Raw genomic sequence first — 16,353 nt, forward strand, 5'->3', positions numbered from 1 at the left:
CTGACCTCTGCATTCCAGATGATCTAGGGTTGGAGTAAAATGTTCTTTATTAAATGGCAGAGTAAGACTAAAACATATATTCCTACTGAGGAATTAACAAAGGGGGGCACAAAGCCCTATGTTAGAAGACAGTTATCAAATCAGTCTGGCTGAATGTCATCAGGAGAATGAAGATTAAGTGAATCTATCTAGCAAAGAGGTCAATACTACAATTAACCTTCTCTCCTATAGCATGTAAGGCAGGCAGTTTAGACAAAGCAAGAAAATAAATCTTAAACTCAGAGTTAATCTATTTTTGGTACTTGTAAATTGAGAACAGTGCACAAATCAGATTAAAACTTAATCACAGTTAATAAAATATGTGCCCCAATTGACAGAGGGTGACTGCAATATTTTTATTTATCTCCTTCTCTAAAAAAACATTTGCTATGTCACTCAGCTTTGAAAATATATTAGACAGAAAGTTCTGTTGGATTCAATCATGTCTTTATCACAGAAAAATCAAAGAGCATAGCATGTCTTTTTTGTACGAGTGTGATATCAAAGTTAGAGCCAACTTACTTGGGTAGTTACTAGAGCTGGTAAAAAAAAAAATGACAACACTTTCTTCCATCAGTAAATGTTGTTTCACTGAAACTGAAATTATTAGCCAAAATGTGCTAATTGTGATGAAATCTCTGTTTGAAGGTTGCTTGGATATGTGTGGTGAGGAGGGGGAGAACAGAGAGGATGATTTCTTTGGTAGATCACTAACTGATTTAAAAAAAATTAACCATGCATTGCCTGCAAAAACATCAGGTAGATATGAAGAGAAATATCCAGTGTAATCAGCAGATGTATGTGTAGAATAAATATGGTTTAAATGAGCAATTATGGACCAATGGTCATTCTTACAGTAAATTTCTCAGTGCTATATTATTGTATAATCTTTACTTATTTAACAAGCGGAACTTCCATGTATGTTAGTGCATCAGAGCATTTTCAAAAAATGCATCAGACATCCACACTGCGGCTAAGAAATATGTAGTGCTGGTAGGAGAGGAGAATTCGGTTTTTGAAAGATGCAGTTTGTGGGTTGATGAGGTAAATCATTTAATACATAATACAATAAACATTAGCTAGAGACATCTCAATATATTCTAATCATGTCTTCCAAAATGATACTGAACAAGCCTTATGGTTGTCTTCTAAACAGCCCATGGACACTTTAGATGGGTGTTCCAGATAACACTAGGGAATATACTTTAAAAATGAGAGCAAGGATGCAGATTAGTTTTAAATTAAACTAAATGCCTAAATAGTATAAATATGAAACAGTAAGGAAAGAGCATACTCTAATCCTGTATGAGTAAAGTAACTGTAATTGAAAAATGAAAACTTCAAGAGGACAGATATTCCTTGCGATTAAGTAGAAATATACAATCTGCATACAAAACTTACCTGAGCAGTGTATACAATGTAATCCTGCACATTTTTATAATTTATATGGAATAACTCTAATAATTATTCAAATTCCTGTTCAGAAATGTCAGTGTAAAGCTGCACTACTCTTTTCAATTAGGGAGATCAAGATGATGACACAGGCCACCCCTGCCCCACATCTTCAATTTCCTCCTCTTCAAAATGTGAGGCTGTTCTAGATGCTGTTTGATTTCCATAACTTCCAAATCAGTTTGCTGATTTCTGTACTGTGGCAGGGAATTGTAATACTGTATAAGGTGAGGAACATAACATTTAGAGACATACTGTGGTATTAGTTCTGTTACACAAAGTGCTATGTAGTGGCTATGGTCCTTGGAGAGTGGTAGAAAGAATGAATTTGCTGTCTTCCTTGGTCTCTGATTAGAGTTTCTCTTTGGGAACAGGGCATTGGTGTTGGGCTGAGATTCCTAAGAAAGATCACCCTGCATGCTGTTTGCCTCTGCTCCAGGACTGGAGGGGGACACTGCAGAGGAGCAACACTGGTATCACAATAAAATGCAGGTTGTTAGAAGAAAGGGCAACAGTAATCATGTTACCTGCAATTTTTAAGAGCGGGATTTAGAAATTACTTTTGAAGCAGTCCATGAACCCGAAAAGTTTATTTCCCACATTGACTACCTATATGTGAAGCTTGTACAGGATCAGCTTATTGTGCTGCTGCAATATTGTTGAAATCTAGATTGTGGTATGGCCCCAAGATACTAGTTATGGGCAAAGCAAAAATGAAACATGTTTTTCATAGGAAACTCAGTCTCCTAAGAGGGGAGTACAAACTGCACCATCTAATAACCCCCTCTGCTGCTAACATATGGAACAGAATTGGTATTGAAGTCTCATAAGCTCAGAAGCGCTGGTCCAGAGCAAAGCAATCTGGCTTTTCCTTTCACTGCCTGCCACCAGCTGTCAGGATTCAGAAACTTGCTCAGAGATTGTATGAATCCAAGCAGGGCTATAAAAGCTAAGATTCAAATTGAAGGTTTGATGTGGGGGATAAGTACACGACAGTATCTTTTATTATGGAAAACCATTGAACTTGCCGAATATGATGCCACTTTTCAGTCCACAGTCCATTAATTTAACTGGTTTGGGTATATTGATTCTTTCTTTTCCCATATACAGTATATTTCTTCCATCCTCCCTCAACAATTGCCTTCATACTTTATCTATTGTCAGTTGAGGGGCAAGCATATTCATTTCACAGTTCCAGAAGCAAAGCAGCATGTTAGGTAGGTGCAAAAATATAAATGTAGTGAAGGGAAAACCAAAGGGAAATTTATATAAAAAAAAATAAATAAAAAAATTTTTTTTTACAGTTTTATTATAAATGTTATGAAGAGTCTGTAGAGCTATTAGTGACTTGTTTTTTGCAATCTAAACAGTTCTACATAATCATGAATAGTGGGCTGAGGCTTTGCCACAAAAGTCAGTTAAAATTCTTGTCAGGGCAGTAATGTTTAGATTAAATAAGGCTGGCATATGCAGCCAATAACTGGATGTTAAATGTGAATGCGGAAAGGGAATAGACACAGAACAGTTACTGAAACAAAGAAAAATAACAATTCTGCAATGATTAATGTTAGATGGATTTGATTAGATTGTTTGCACCTTTCTTGTGTTTCAATGACTCCTCCAGAAAATGAATATGCTTGCCAGCCCATTGTAAGTGTGTATTGGGTAATACTCTGAAAAAATGAATTTGGCATTTATAGACCTGTCTATTCATCCCTGGAACCTGATTCTTATGGCTATGCTCATCCTATTAGAAAACAGAAATATACCAAGTGACCCATCTCCAATGAAAGACTAACCAGCTTGTCAGCTTGAATATGGAATGCATGCAGTGAATTACTCAAAGAAATCTACAGACTGAGATGTATTTGCCAAAAATATTCGGCAAATATTTCTGAACCAGAAATCAGAGGAAATCATAAGCTGCTTACTGACCATATGGGGAAGGAAATAGAAGTGAAATCATTTGAATAACTTATTTGCTCACATTAATCAGTCAGCATTACCCATGAACCTCTCTGCTAAGGAGATTTAACAGAGAAGAGATTTATGTGAAGAAAGAGTAGCACAAGTATAATAAAAGGATTGCAATAAACAGAAGACCTGTAGATATTTATATAACTAACCCCTTGTGATTATCAGCTAGGGTCATTTGGATATTCATCAGCTTGTTTTACATTAACATGCTTTAACAATAGTTTTCTAATAGATGAGACTTGACAATAAGAAAAGAAAACAATTAAAATTATTTTCTAAAATAAAATCTAAAAGCTCATTTGATTTCTTCTATAGTGTTTTCTGTTCATAAGGAACAATACATTTAATCCACAGCAGGATGGAGGGAAAGCTCACCTTTTGGGTCACATTCATGCAAAATTCATCAATCTCATGCACAATGACTTATTTCCCAAATAGAATACCTACAGTTCTTCTCACATTTGACTTAGGTGGCATATGTAGAAAAAAAATATTTTCAGGCTGGGAAATTCAATTTAAATCCAGAGACACAGGAATTTCTGAATTAATAACAAGTATTTCCTCCTTTGGATTTCTTTTCAAATACTGGTTCTGTGCTTTAGGCATAAACTACCCATAGAAGATATAGATGAAGCTGTCTTTTGGAACCTTCAGTCTCTATTACCCTGGGAGCCATAGTTTGTATGCAGTACAGTGATGACACATAGTATGTACTTGGTGCTGAGTGTTCTAATGATATCTTTTTTCATTAAAATATATTGGATCCATTTAACTATCTGTCTTCTGTCCTCTGCATAAAAGGATGGTGTCAGAATATGTAAATTTTAACAAAGCTCTTTCAAAAAGGATTATTTTATAAATTGAAAAAAGTGGTATTTCTTTTTAAGCCCAGATTAATATCTCTTCCCCCACCCAACCAACATCTATGGTTTATATTCTGTAGAATGGTAAAGGGTGAAACTGTGAAGTAGATTTACAAAGCATGTCGCCTCTTTCATAGCAGGGCAAAATGTTTGATCTGAGTGCTGTGGCTGAGTGGTTAATGCTAATTCCCATAAGCAAAGGATCAAAGGGAAATTCTCCTAGCTGCATTTGTTATCCTCTCTAGTAAAGTCAAATAAAAATGCAGAGCCTGAACCATCCCTGCATGTTTACCAACTTTTCACAATGATGACCTCTATAAACTCTATAGAGACATACTTACAAATTGGAAAACTGTACAACAGTGGAAATTTATGTATAAGCCATGTGCATGTATCGTATAGCGAAATCTAGCGGGATTCAGGTAAATATATTAGTCACTGTATGACCTGCTGCATAATAAATACAGTAAATGTACTGAGTTAAGAGAACATTATTAAGATCAATATTTGTCCTATTGATGAGGAAGAGGCTTGATACCTCTAACTCATTAGTAACAAAGCCATTAAAGACTTTCCTCCCTTTCAATACAGTTGCACATCTCTAGAAGAGCTTGTAAAAAATATTGAAAGGGCCTATGATGCTGATACAGGGAGAACAGCATTTTCAGAGTTACAAGGTAACGTTACTCCCAGCAGTACTCCTTTTCTAATGTGTTACTGTAGGAAATGATGTAATTCACGATCATAGTCCCCAGCATACCTGTCTTACTGAGAAGTAGAGATCTCTCATTATTCAGGTAGTTTAGGCATCCCAATGCCTATCTGGTTTTGGTTGCTCCTTTATTAATGATCTTTATTTATTTAAATTGACAATAATAACCTTCTCCATTATAGTCTTGATAGTAAACAGTGGCCTAAAATACAAAAGTTTGCAGTACCGCTGAGCAGTAGAAAATCAGTAGCTTGAAAGGTCACCAAGAAGAATGTGACAATGATGGAAGAAAAGTGCTAGTGAAGTACTCCTGCATGATCTTGCAAACAGATATGCTGCTGTAAAGCTAATACATCTTGGAGTGACATTCCAGGTGGTGATATACATCAGTTGGGAGACATGATCTACATTCTGTAGGGTTAGGTGGGACTACCCTGTTAAAAGTACCCAAATTTTCCTGAACTATACAGGCCCATCTGTGTTGATGTCAATGAGATTGTAAAAGTAAAGTATTTCAATTAAGAATGGTCATGTTCAATAATGATTAGGGCTCAGTGTCTGTCATGGAGTTTGCGGAAGTTACAGATCCACATGGGCCGCTGCTGGAGCAGCTCTGCCCCAGCCCCAGAGCCAGCCGCACCAGCTGCTGCTGGAGCAGCCCTGGCCCCGGGGCTAGCTGCACTGGCCACTGCTCTGGCAGCCCCAGGCCGACCGCCCGAGCAGCAGCCAATGGAGCTGGCACCGGAGACCGCCCGAGTAGTGGCTGATGCGGCTGGCCCTGGCAGCAGTCCCGGGGAGGCTGGGGCAGTGGCAGTGGGCCCCTCGGGGCTCACGCACCCTGGTGATGTCTGGGCTCCCCCTCCTCCACAGCGGGGGGCCAGAGCAGCAGTGGGGTCCCCGGGGCTTCTCCTCTGGTGATGGCTGTAGCAGCAGTGGCTCCCCTCCCCGGGGTTCCTCCCCTACACCATCCCCCCCCACCAAGATTCAATCAGGGGTATTTATGGCATAAATCATGGACAGGTCAGGGGCTGTCATTTTTTTGTTTTCTGCCCATGACTTACCCACGATTAAATCATAGCCTTAATAATGATGATTCTTGTATGTAGCATTTTCAGCCAATCACCTTAAAGGCACTGCTTTTGGAACATTAAACTTCATAACTTCTCCCATGTGAATAGGTATTATTGCTATATTCATTTTACAGATGGCTAAATTAAAGCACATAAGACCAGATCCACAAAGGGACTTGGTCACCTAAACCCCAAAATTAGAGTAATAGACATTAAGACCAGAAGGAACCATCTAGTGTGACCTGCTGCACATCTCAGAAAACAGAACCTTACCTACCAACTCCCATAATAGACCTATAGATTTAGGTATTACTATAATCCATAAAACCCCTGTTCAACTGCTGCCTAACCCTGTAGGTGCTTAAAATCACTATGCATCTAATTTTTTACTGTAAATGTTTCATAGGCACCTAAATTTCTGTCTGTGGGCATGTGCACTGCTGCCTCAAGCAGGCACCCAGATATCTATCTCATGCCTAAACCCCAGCACGATCCTCAAACCAGGTGAAGAACAAGCAGGGAAATGCCTGTTTTGCCTGTGGATCCCTGATCTGGTAGGTATGCTCTGATCACACTGAACTCTAAACAAAACAGCTTGGGCGGGGGTGGTGGTGTCAAAGGAGGAAGTGGATGTGATACTGGCAAACCAGGTGCCAGATCATGCCAAAACCTCAACTGAACAATAAATACATAGCTGGAATTAGTCTGACTCACCTGTGTGTTACTATTGTTAAAATAGGTATCAGAATTATAAAAATGTGTTTAGACTTTATGAATGCTTGTAAGTTCCTGCCTGTATTAATCTCACTTAGAACATCTCTATCCCATATTGTAGGGTAATACTTGAGCATTTGCATTGTAAGCCTCTGTAACTCACCAGACAGGAAAGAGACATGAATTAGTGTGAAATGCTTCCAAAAGAAGGTGTTAGGTCCTGCCCAACAGAGAAGACCCATGGACACTATTGTGGAACGTCAGAGGACAAAGACTTTGAGTGCTCTCCCACCACCCCATGAATTCACATGAAAGTGAATTTCTCCCATCAGCTAAGATTGCAACTTGAAGCAGAAAGAGGGTAGGAATAAATAGCCTTAACAAGGAGGAGCTGTATCTCTATGCTGCTTGGACTCGCGAGGCAAGGTTTACTAGGCATAAGCAAGAGATCCTGTGTTTAGCCTGGGTTTGGATAGAGCTTGCTTATTAGAGAAGCTTCTATTGCCTTTTGAAACTTAAGACTGTAACTCATTTGTGTGTGATGTTTACCTGCATTAACCTTGTAAAATACTCTTATTTCCTTTTCCTAATGAATAAATCCATAGATAGTTTATTGTAGGATTGGCTTTGAGCATTATCTTTGGTGTAAAATCTAAGGTGCAATTGACCTGGGGTAAGTGACTGGTCATTTGGCACTGGGAATAACACGAATACTATTGTGATATTTGATGTAAGGGAGCATCTATCTCAAAGGCAAGTTTGCCAAGGTGACAAGATAGATTGAAGTACCCAAGGGGGGACTGTCTGTAACTCCATGGTTAGGCTGCTGTAGTGCCTGAGGAGTTTATGCTTGGTACTTGGTTGGTGGAATCTAAATATAGAACTCAGTCAATTTGGGGTTGGTGCCCTGTTTCTTAACAGCCTGCCCTGAGGTTGGTACTCACATTCTTGAGCCACTGCAGGACAGCATGACAATAGAGGTGACCTCCTTTATTACCTTTAGCCTAGTGGTTGGGGTACTGACTGAGGATGTGGGAGATCCCAGTTCAGTTCCCTGCCTGATGTGGAGAAGGGATTTAAACAGGGATTTCCCACCTCTCAGGTGAGTGTGCCTTCACCACTGGACTAAGGGATATTCTGAAGTGGGTCTTTCTCTATCTCTCCCGTTGACGCTGGTGCACTTGGTATGTATGTGCATTGGGCCAGACACAGAGTGAGAATGACTCTATATTCCAGTGGCTGAGCATTGGACTACAGCCCACTTCTTCGGATGCATATAGAGTGGAATAAATATTTATTTATTTATTCCACTCTATATGCATCCGAAGAAGTGGGCTGTAGTCTACGAAAGCTTATGCTCTAATAAATTTGTTAGTCTCTAAGGTGCCACAAGTACTCCTGTTCTTTTTGCGGATACAGACTAACACGGCTGCTACTCTGAAACCTCACATTATTTTAAAAATTGTAACTCAGTTTAATATTTACATGCTGCATGTGTGGATGATTGAACAATATTTTTGGATGAAGTTGAGATTATTGTAATCCACCTCTTATAAGTAAGGTTAAGATTTTGTCAGTTATTTTTAGTAAGTCATGGACATATCACAGGCAATAAAAATGCATGGAAGCCCGTGACCTTTCCCTGACTTTTACTGAAAATAACAGTGACAAAATGGGTATGGGGGGGATCCAGGATCCACCACTGCTGCAGCTCCGGAGTCCCCCAGGCACCCGCGGTGGCTCAGAGATCTGGGGTGGTGGCTGAGAATACTGTGGTCCCTCGATGCCCACAGCAGCTGGGAGCTGTGTGGATCCCCCTGCCATGGCTCAGAGCTTCAGGGCTGGCAGCTGGGAGTTGCAGGGACCCTGCTGCCCATAGTAGGTGAGAGCTCCAGGGCCTCTGCTGACTGTCAGCTCTAGCCCCACCGCCCTGGGGCTAAAGCGGAAAATGTCACAGATCTTTGGAAGTCACAGATTCCATGACTTCCATGACCTCTGTGATATAATCTTAGCCTTACTTATAAGTCCATCCCCTAGGCACCCTCCCCCACTGAGACACCTCTCTGGCCAGGTTCGCTGAAGCCTCTGCAGTCAGGTTCCCTGGGCCTTGGTGCACTCAAAGCATATGCGATTTTATATGTTTATTTGAATGCAGTTTACCAAATAACTACATTGATGTTACTACATTTGTCATTTATTTAGTACAAAAATCTGGGTTATTATGGTGAAAATAGTGTATCAGGCCTTGGTTCAGGAACCAATCCCACCTTTATACCATTGATTCCTATGGGAACAGTGGTTTCAACTTACATTTTATCTTACAACACAATTCCGAGGAACAAATTGTGCTGTAAATCCCAGGATTCCCTGTCCTGGAAATTCCCATACAAATAAATTGTTGGGGGAGGCATGACTGACTGACCATATAAGGGAACAGTGATATTAACCAAACACAAAGTGCTGTCAAATGCACAAAGTAAACCTCTTTCAAAAAGGGATCATTTTCCATCTCTACCTCACTTCCTTGGCAGTAATTTTAGTTGGACTAGGAATAGTAGGGTTAAAAAAAAAAAAAAAAAAGCAATGTGTGTGTCCCTTAAACATTACTGATTTTACACAAGGATGCTGCATTGTGTGTGTTTGGAGAGGTGGGTTACATTTCAAGGACGATGAATGCAGCAGTTACTAGGGAAGAGGAGATAAATGGCTTTTATTGAATGAAAGAGAAAAACATCAGTTTAAAGTGACAGAGGGGTAGCCGTGTTAGTCTGGATCTGTAAAAAGCGACAGTCCTGTGGCACCTTATAGACTAACAGACGTATTGGAGCATAAGCTTTCGTGGGTGAATACTCACTTTGTCAGATGCATGTAGTGGAAATTTCCAGAGGCAGGTATAAATATGCAGGCAAGAATCAGTCTAGAGATAACGAGGTTAGTTCAATCAGAGAGAATGAGGCCCTCTTCTAGCAGTTGAGACGTGAACACCAAGGGAGGAGAAACTGCTTTTGTAGTTGGATAGCCATTCACAGTCTTTGTTTAATCCTGAGCTGATGGTGTCAAATTTGCAAATGAACTGAAGCTCAGCAGTTTCTTTTTGAAGTTTGGTTCTGAAGTTTTTTTGCTGCAGGATGGCTCCCTTTTTAAAACTGGTAGTGTGTGTCCAGGAAGATTGAAGTGTTCTCCTACAGGTTTTGTATATTGCCATTCCTAATATCTGACTTGTGTCTGTCAAGGCTGCTTCCCCACTCTGAACTTTAGGGTACAATTGTGGGGGCCTGCATGAAGACTTCTAAACTTAACTACCAGCTTAGATCTGGTCCGCTGCCACCATTCCCAAGTGGATTCCCTTCCCTGGGAAGCCTTGAGAAACTCTTCACCAATTCCCTGGTGAATACAGATCCAACCCCCTTGGATCTTAAAGCAGAGAGAAATGAACCATCCCCCCTCCTTCCTTTCGCCAGCTCCTGGTGAATACAGATCCAACCCCCTTGGATCTTAAAGCAGGGAGAAATGAACCATCCCCCCTCCTTCCTTTCGCCAACTCCTGGTGAATACAGATCCAACCCCCTTGGATCTTAAAGCAGAGAGAAATGAACCATCCCCCCTCCTTCCTTTCGCCAGCTCCTGGTGAATACAGATCCAACCCCCTTGGATCTTAAAGCAGGGAGAAATGAACCATCCCCCCTCCTTCCTTTCGCCAACTCCTGGTGAATACAGATCCAACCCCCTTGGATCTTAAAGCAGAGAGAAATGAACCATCCCCCCTCCTTCCTTTCGCCAGCTCCTGGTGAATACAGATCCAACCCCCTTGGATCTTAAAGCAGGGAGAAATGAACCATCCCCCCTCCTTCCTTTCGCCAACTCCTGGTGAATACAGATCCAACCCCCTTGGATCTAAAAACAAAGGGAAAAAATCAATCAGGTTCTTAAAAACAAGACTTTTAATTAAAGAAAAAAGGTAAAAATCATCTCTGTAAAATCAGTATGGAAAATAACTTTACAGGGTAATCAAACTTAAAGAGCTCCAAGGACCCCCCTCTAGCCTCAGGTTCAAAGTACAGCAAACAAAGATAAACACTCTAGTAAAAGGTACATTTACAAGTTGAGAAAACAAAGTAAAAACTAACACGCCTTGCCTGGCTGTTTACTTACAAGTTTGAAATATGAGACTTGTTTAGAAAGATGTGGAGAACCTGGATTGATGTCTGGTCCCTCTCAGTCCCAAGAGCGAACGACTTCCCAACAAAGAGCACAAACAAAAGCCTCCCCCCCCCCCACCAAGATTTGAAAGAATCTTGTCCCCTTATTGGTCCTTTGGGTCAGGTGTCAGCCAGGTTACCTGAGCTTCTTAACCCTTTGCAGGTAAAAGGATTTTGGAGTCTCTGGCCAGGAGGGATTTTATAGTACTGTACACAGGAGAGCTGTTACCCTTCCCTTTATAGTTATGACAGTGTCTATTTATCCTTTTACATAGGGACTGTCCAGTTTGGCCGATGTACATAGCAGAGGGGCATTGCTGGCACATGATGGCATATATTACATTGGTGGACGTGCAGGTGAATGTACCAGTGATGTTGTGGCTGATCTGGTTAGGTCCTGTGATGTCACCGGTGTAGATATGTGGGCACAGTTGGCATCAAGGTTTGTTGCATGGATTGGTTCCTGAGTTAGAGTTACTATGGTGCAGTGTGTGGTTGCTGTGAGGATATGCTTAAGGTTGGTGGGTTGTTTGTGGGCGAGGACTGGCCTGCCTCCCAAGGACTGTGAAAGCAAGGGATCGTTGCCCAGGATGGGTTGTAGATCACTGGTGATACATTGGAGAGGTTTTAGCTGAGGCCTGTAGGTGATGGCCAGTGGAGTTCTGTTGGTTTCTTTCTTGGGCTTGTCTTGTAGCAGGAGGCTTCTGGGTACACTTCTGGCTCTGTTGATTTGTTTCCTTATTTCCTCATGCGGGTATCGTAGTTTTGAGAATGCTTGGTGAAGATCTTGTAGGTGTTGGTCTCTGAGGGGTTGGAACAAATGCGGTTGTACCTCAGCGCTTGGCTGTAGATGATGGATCGTGTGGTGTGTCCAGAATGGAAGTTGGAGGCATGAAGGTAGGCATAGCAGTTGGTGGGTTTTCAGTATAGGGCGGTGTTAACGTGACTGTCACTTATTTGTACCGCTGGGTCTAGGAAGTGATCCTCCTTTGTAGATTGGTCCAGGCTGAGTTTGATGGTGGGGTGGAAGCTGTTGAAATTGTGGTGGAATTCTTCCAGAGTCTCCTTCCCAGATGATGAAGATGTCATCAATGTAGCATAGGTAGAGAAGGGGCATGAGTGGACGAGAGCTGAGGAAACGTTGTTCCAGGTCAGCTTCCTCAGCTCTCTATTATGTAAAATGCATCCTGATGGCTATAAATACCATTGAGCCTCCAAGCTGATTATTTAGTTGTGATTTGATTAATGAACTGGAGAGGCAGACTGACATGATAAAGTGATTAGACCACCCTGGCCACCCAGCAGTCTTTTAAGGTCAAGTTTGCTCATCTGTAAAATCTCAGTAGGATAGCGTTATAAATTAGGGTATTTAAAAATTTCTTACCAGATCTGATTAAAAAATCTTGATTTGCCAAACCAGTATATTTTGACATTTTACTTTAACGGCTTCATTGTAGTGGTTGCATTATGTTCTGTTGCCACAGTAGAATGCATGTGGGAAAACAAATTGGCTTCAACAGGTTCAGAAAAAGTGTCTGAAATGGCTACACAACAAATTACATGCTGCCATTATTTATTTCATCATTTTATTTCTTGAAACATGGCCACGCATGAAATACCCACTGCGGCTGCTCTCTGAGTGATTGGAATTAAGTCCTGTTGTCTTGGATAATTCCATTAGCTTCTTCTAATGTATCCACTTCTATAAAGGACCCAGAGCAAGTTTTCAAAGGTTATTAGGTGCCTGAAGATGCAAATAAGTGCCTAGTAGGATTTTCAAAAGCACCTAGGCACGTAACTCCCATTGAAATAATACAGGAGTTAGGTACCTAACCTGCTCAGATGTTTTTGAAAATTCCACTAAGCACCAACCTGCATTTTTGTGTCTAAATACCTGTGAAAATCTGGCCCTAGGCTCTTAAATTTGTTAGTGCAATGAAATGGATGCATCTGATAATGCTGGGATTTGTCCAGGCTATATAAAATATGCTATCTAATGTTCTGAAATGTAGGTAGGTGGTTTTGACATTCCCCAGGGCACAGTCTGTACCACTGAACAGCAGTGTTTCCTTAACTCTCTAGCCTGGGGTGCCTTTTACACTGCTTTGCTGTCAGAACATCCACTGCTGGTCTGCTCACACAACCTGCAGCATGCAAATTCACTCCCAGCTAAACCCATGAGCACTCTGACCAGTCATTCCTCACTTACATAAAGGGAGACACCTGCAAATTCTTAGTCCCAGTCTTGTTCCCCCAAAATGTGTGTCTTGTATTGTCCAGCACACTACAGAACAATGCAAGCACATAGAAAGTCCATCTCATCAAAGGAAAATGATATATGCTCCAACCTTGTTATCTCAAAGGGTTTCCCACACACTTCAGTCCAAATACACTAGTTAAGATAAAACAATAAGAAAAGTTTATTAACTACAGAAAGATTTTAAGTAATTACAAATTATGGTACATAAAAGTCAGGATTGGCTACCAAAGAAAATAAGTTTGCATATTACCCTAACACCTAACTTAACAAGCTAAGTGAACTTAAAAGCAAAGGTTTTGTCTCACCATACACTGCTGTAAATTTCACAGGCTGGGTCTCCTTCCAGCCTGGGATCACGCCCCCTTAATTCAGCATTTGAGAGATGAGCAGAGAGTTGGGAGGAGGAGAGGTGAAGTGGAGGGCACTGTCTCTCTCTCTCTCTTAGACCACTTTCCTCTCTTTGAGGATTACCACCAACTGGGGTGCAGGTGACAACTAGTCTCTTGTTGGAGGGTTGAGGGTTGAAATGTAAATTTCTTCTTTAAACCTTGTTGCTGACGAAGGGCTATTTAAGCCAATGATCACTCTTTTAATACCTGGGAGGGTGCTAGTGTGTCTTACTCTCTGAAAAAACTGGTTTGTGCCTGCTTGTCTTGACCTTGGAGCATGTTATAACAATGATACATGGTAGAATCTAATAACTTCTCATACAGTGATACACACATTTTAACAGGATAATGATATTCAGCAGATTATGGCTTTTCGAATATCATCTCATAAGGCATACTTTTAACAAAATTTATCAGTCTTGTAAAAGTGGTGACCATAATAGTGGTGCTTGCAAAATTAGTAACACTTAAATGGCCCTCAAAAACGGTGGGTGGGTGTTTCTGGAGTTCTTCACAGCCAGTGTGGCACATGTCAGTTCTAGGTTCACAACAGAATGCAGCAGAAATAAAATTAGCCATAAAAATCAGTGACTGATGTAGTCCAGAGACTAAAAAGTGTGTTTATATATATATAACCACCCAAAATGTGGTGTCTTTCTTTTTGTTTGTTTGGAAACGTAAGAAACATTCATATTGTGCTAAACTGGTATAAAGTTCTTTTGACCAAATTCTATGCAAGCCCATTCACTTCTGTGTGCCCATTTGACCTTTCTGCCTTGTCCACCCCAGTCTAGCACATTGTCAAGTCTGTAGTCTTAGGAGGCCTTCTCCACTGTGATTTCCCACTGCAGTGAGAATGACACAATTCTAAGTTGAGAGCGTGAGTGTGAAGCATGCTGGGCCCCATTGTCATTTCATGGCTATTTTATACAGTCATAACTTGGTTGCTCTCAATGGAGTCACTCCTGCTTTGTAATGGTATGAGATCAGAATCAAGGACACAAAATACATAGACTACCAAAGTATATACTTTGTGTTCCAGTGCAAATTTAGGATCAGAGCTGGTTACACTCCTGTTAGCATAGTGAAGAAGCAGATGCTGTTACTTAGGCCGTGGTTTCTTTGAACTATTAGTCCTTTACCCCTAAGGTATTAAAAATAACACATCATATAGTCTATAAATTTCCCTATAGACATGTAATTTTGTACATGACGGACACCTACATATTTCTCTGAAGAATCCAGGACTGATCAGATCCAGGGTACTAGATTAAATGGAATCATCTCCTGGTTCAACACAGTGATTTAATCTTGGGTTTCTGTATAATTATCTGATTGTTCAATCAATTGAGCAATCCAACTAGCTGCATGTTCACAGGTTGTTACAATATACCACAAGAGTTCCCCAGAGTGTTTCTCTTTATCATTTTAAAATGTCCTTGTTCTTTGTTTGGATATAGCAAGGATTGCTCATCTGCAGTGGTACTTGATATCTCCCAAAGGTTATTGTTTATAACAGCAAAAAGAGGCACCTGTGGGGAGCCCTCAGAAATTTGTAGACTATAACCTCTGAGGCTTGTCATGTGTTGACAGTATTTCATATCCAGCCACATCAATCATTTTCTTTTATGTAATGAGATAGACACCTGTAGGTATGATGCATCACAATTAGTTCAGGAATCTTGAAACACTGCTTTTCTTTGAAGGGGCAGACTGAATAATCTTATTTGTTGCTGTTTGTTCAAAAGTTTTCAGTTTTCCAATTTATTTACTTTCAATTTTGGTTTTAGTTCATTTAACCTTCAGAAAACATTTGTGCTCTATATTGCTTAGGAAAGGAAGGCTTCAGCAGCACGTTGCTGCGTTTATCTCTTGCTGTTTGGCTACGATGTCCACAACAATAAATGTATCAATTTGAAATGGAAGTGATTAAGCTGTTGTTGAAATGTCTTCTGGAACAAAACATTAGCTTTTCTTTCAAAGGGCAGATATTGCTACAGATAACATTTAACCCAACTGTGGACAAAGTTGTTACCCTTTAACATTGCTTACCTTTCTGCTAGCCTCAGGGAAACAGGGACAATATCTGCATTCAAGTGTTTCACGGTCTTAACACATGAAAACAATTATCTGTACAGACTTCAAAGTTGCAAGTAATGACTGAACCTGTTTCATCTTTAAAAACACATTTTTTTACACTCTCACTTTATTGTGAGTTATGCCTTTGAACTTGAAAATCTGAAAGATTTCATGAAGGGATCAGGAAGCTAGGAATGCAATGGGGTTTGCATAGACTTTCATATCTGGAGGCCTGTTTCAAATCTGTATTTTTGTTACAAGTGCAAATGGGTGTGGTAGTCTCATTTTAACCCCTGTCCATCTCACAAATGATCACACAAGATTTGGCATGGCTGGCATTCTCTTCTCAAAAGAAGTTGAAGTATGGAATTAGCTGAGGGCACTGCCGTTCAAGACAGAATAGGATCTCGCATTTGAAATAGCAGCTAAAATGTTGGCCGGGACTGAGTTGCATTGATAGATTTGCATGAAGAAACTTTCATGTTACCTGCCCAAACCATGATTGAAAGCTCTTTGAGGCAGGGCCCATCTTTTTGTTCCATTAGTACAGTGCCTAGGGCAATGGACTGAGGCCCTTAGGCACCAAGGCAATACAATTT

General features: G+C 40.6%; 1 protein-coding gene across 3 annotated transcripts in view; it reads left to right on the forward strand.

Moving 5' to 3' along the window:
* The window catches only part of CLSTN2 (calsyntenin 2), a 683,850-nt gene that overhangs the window by 614,220 nt on the left and 53,277 nt on the right, over positions 1-16,353 (forward strand). The window lies entirely within an intron of this gene.

The sequence above is a fragment of the Malaclemys terrapin genome, chromosome 9, assembly GCF_027887155.1.
Source record: "Malaclemys terrapin pileata isolate rMalTer1 chromosome 9, rMalTer1.hap1, whole genome shotgun sequence".
NCBI classification, from domain to species: domain Eukaryota; kingdom Metazoa; phylum Chordata; order Testudines; family Emydidae; genus Malaclemys; species Malaclemys terrapin.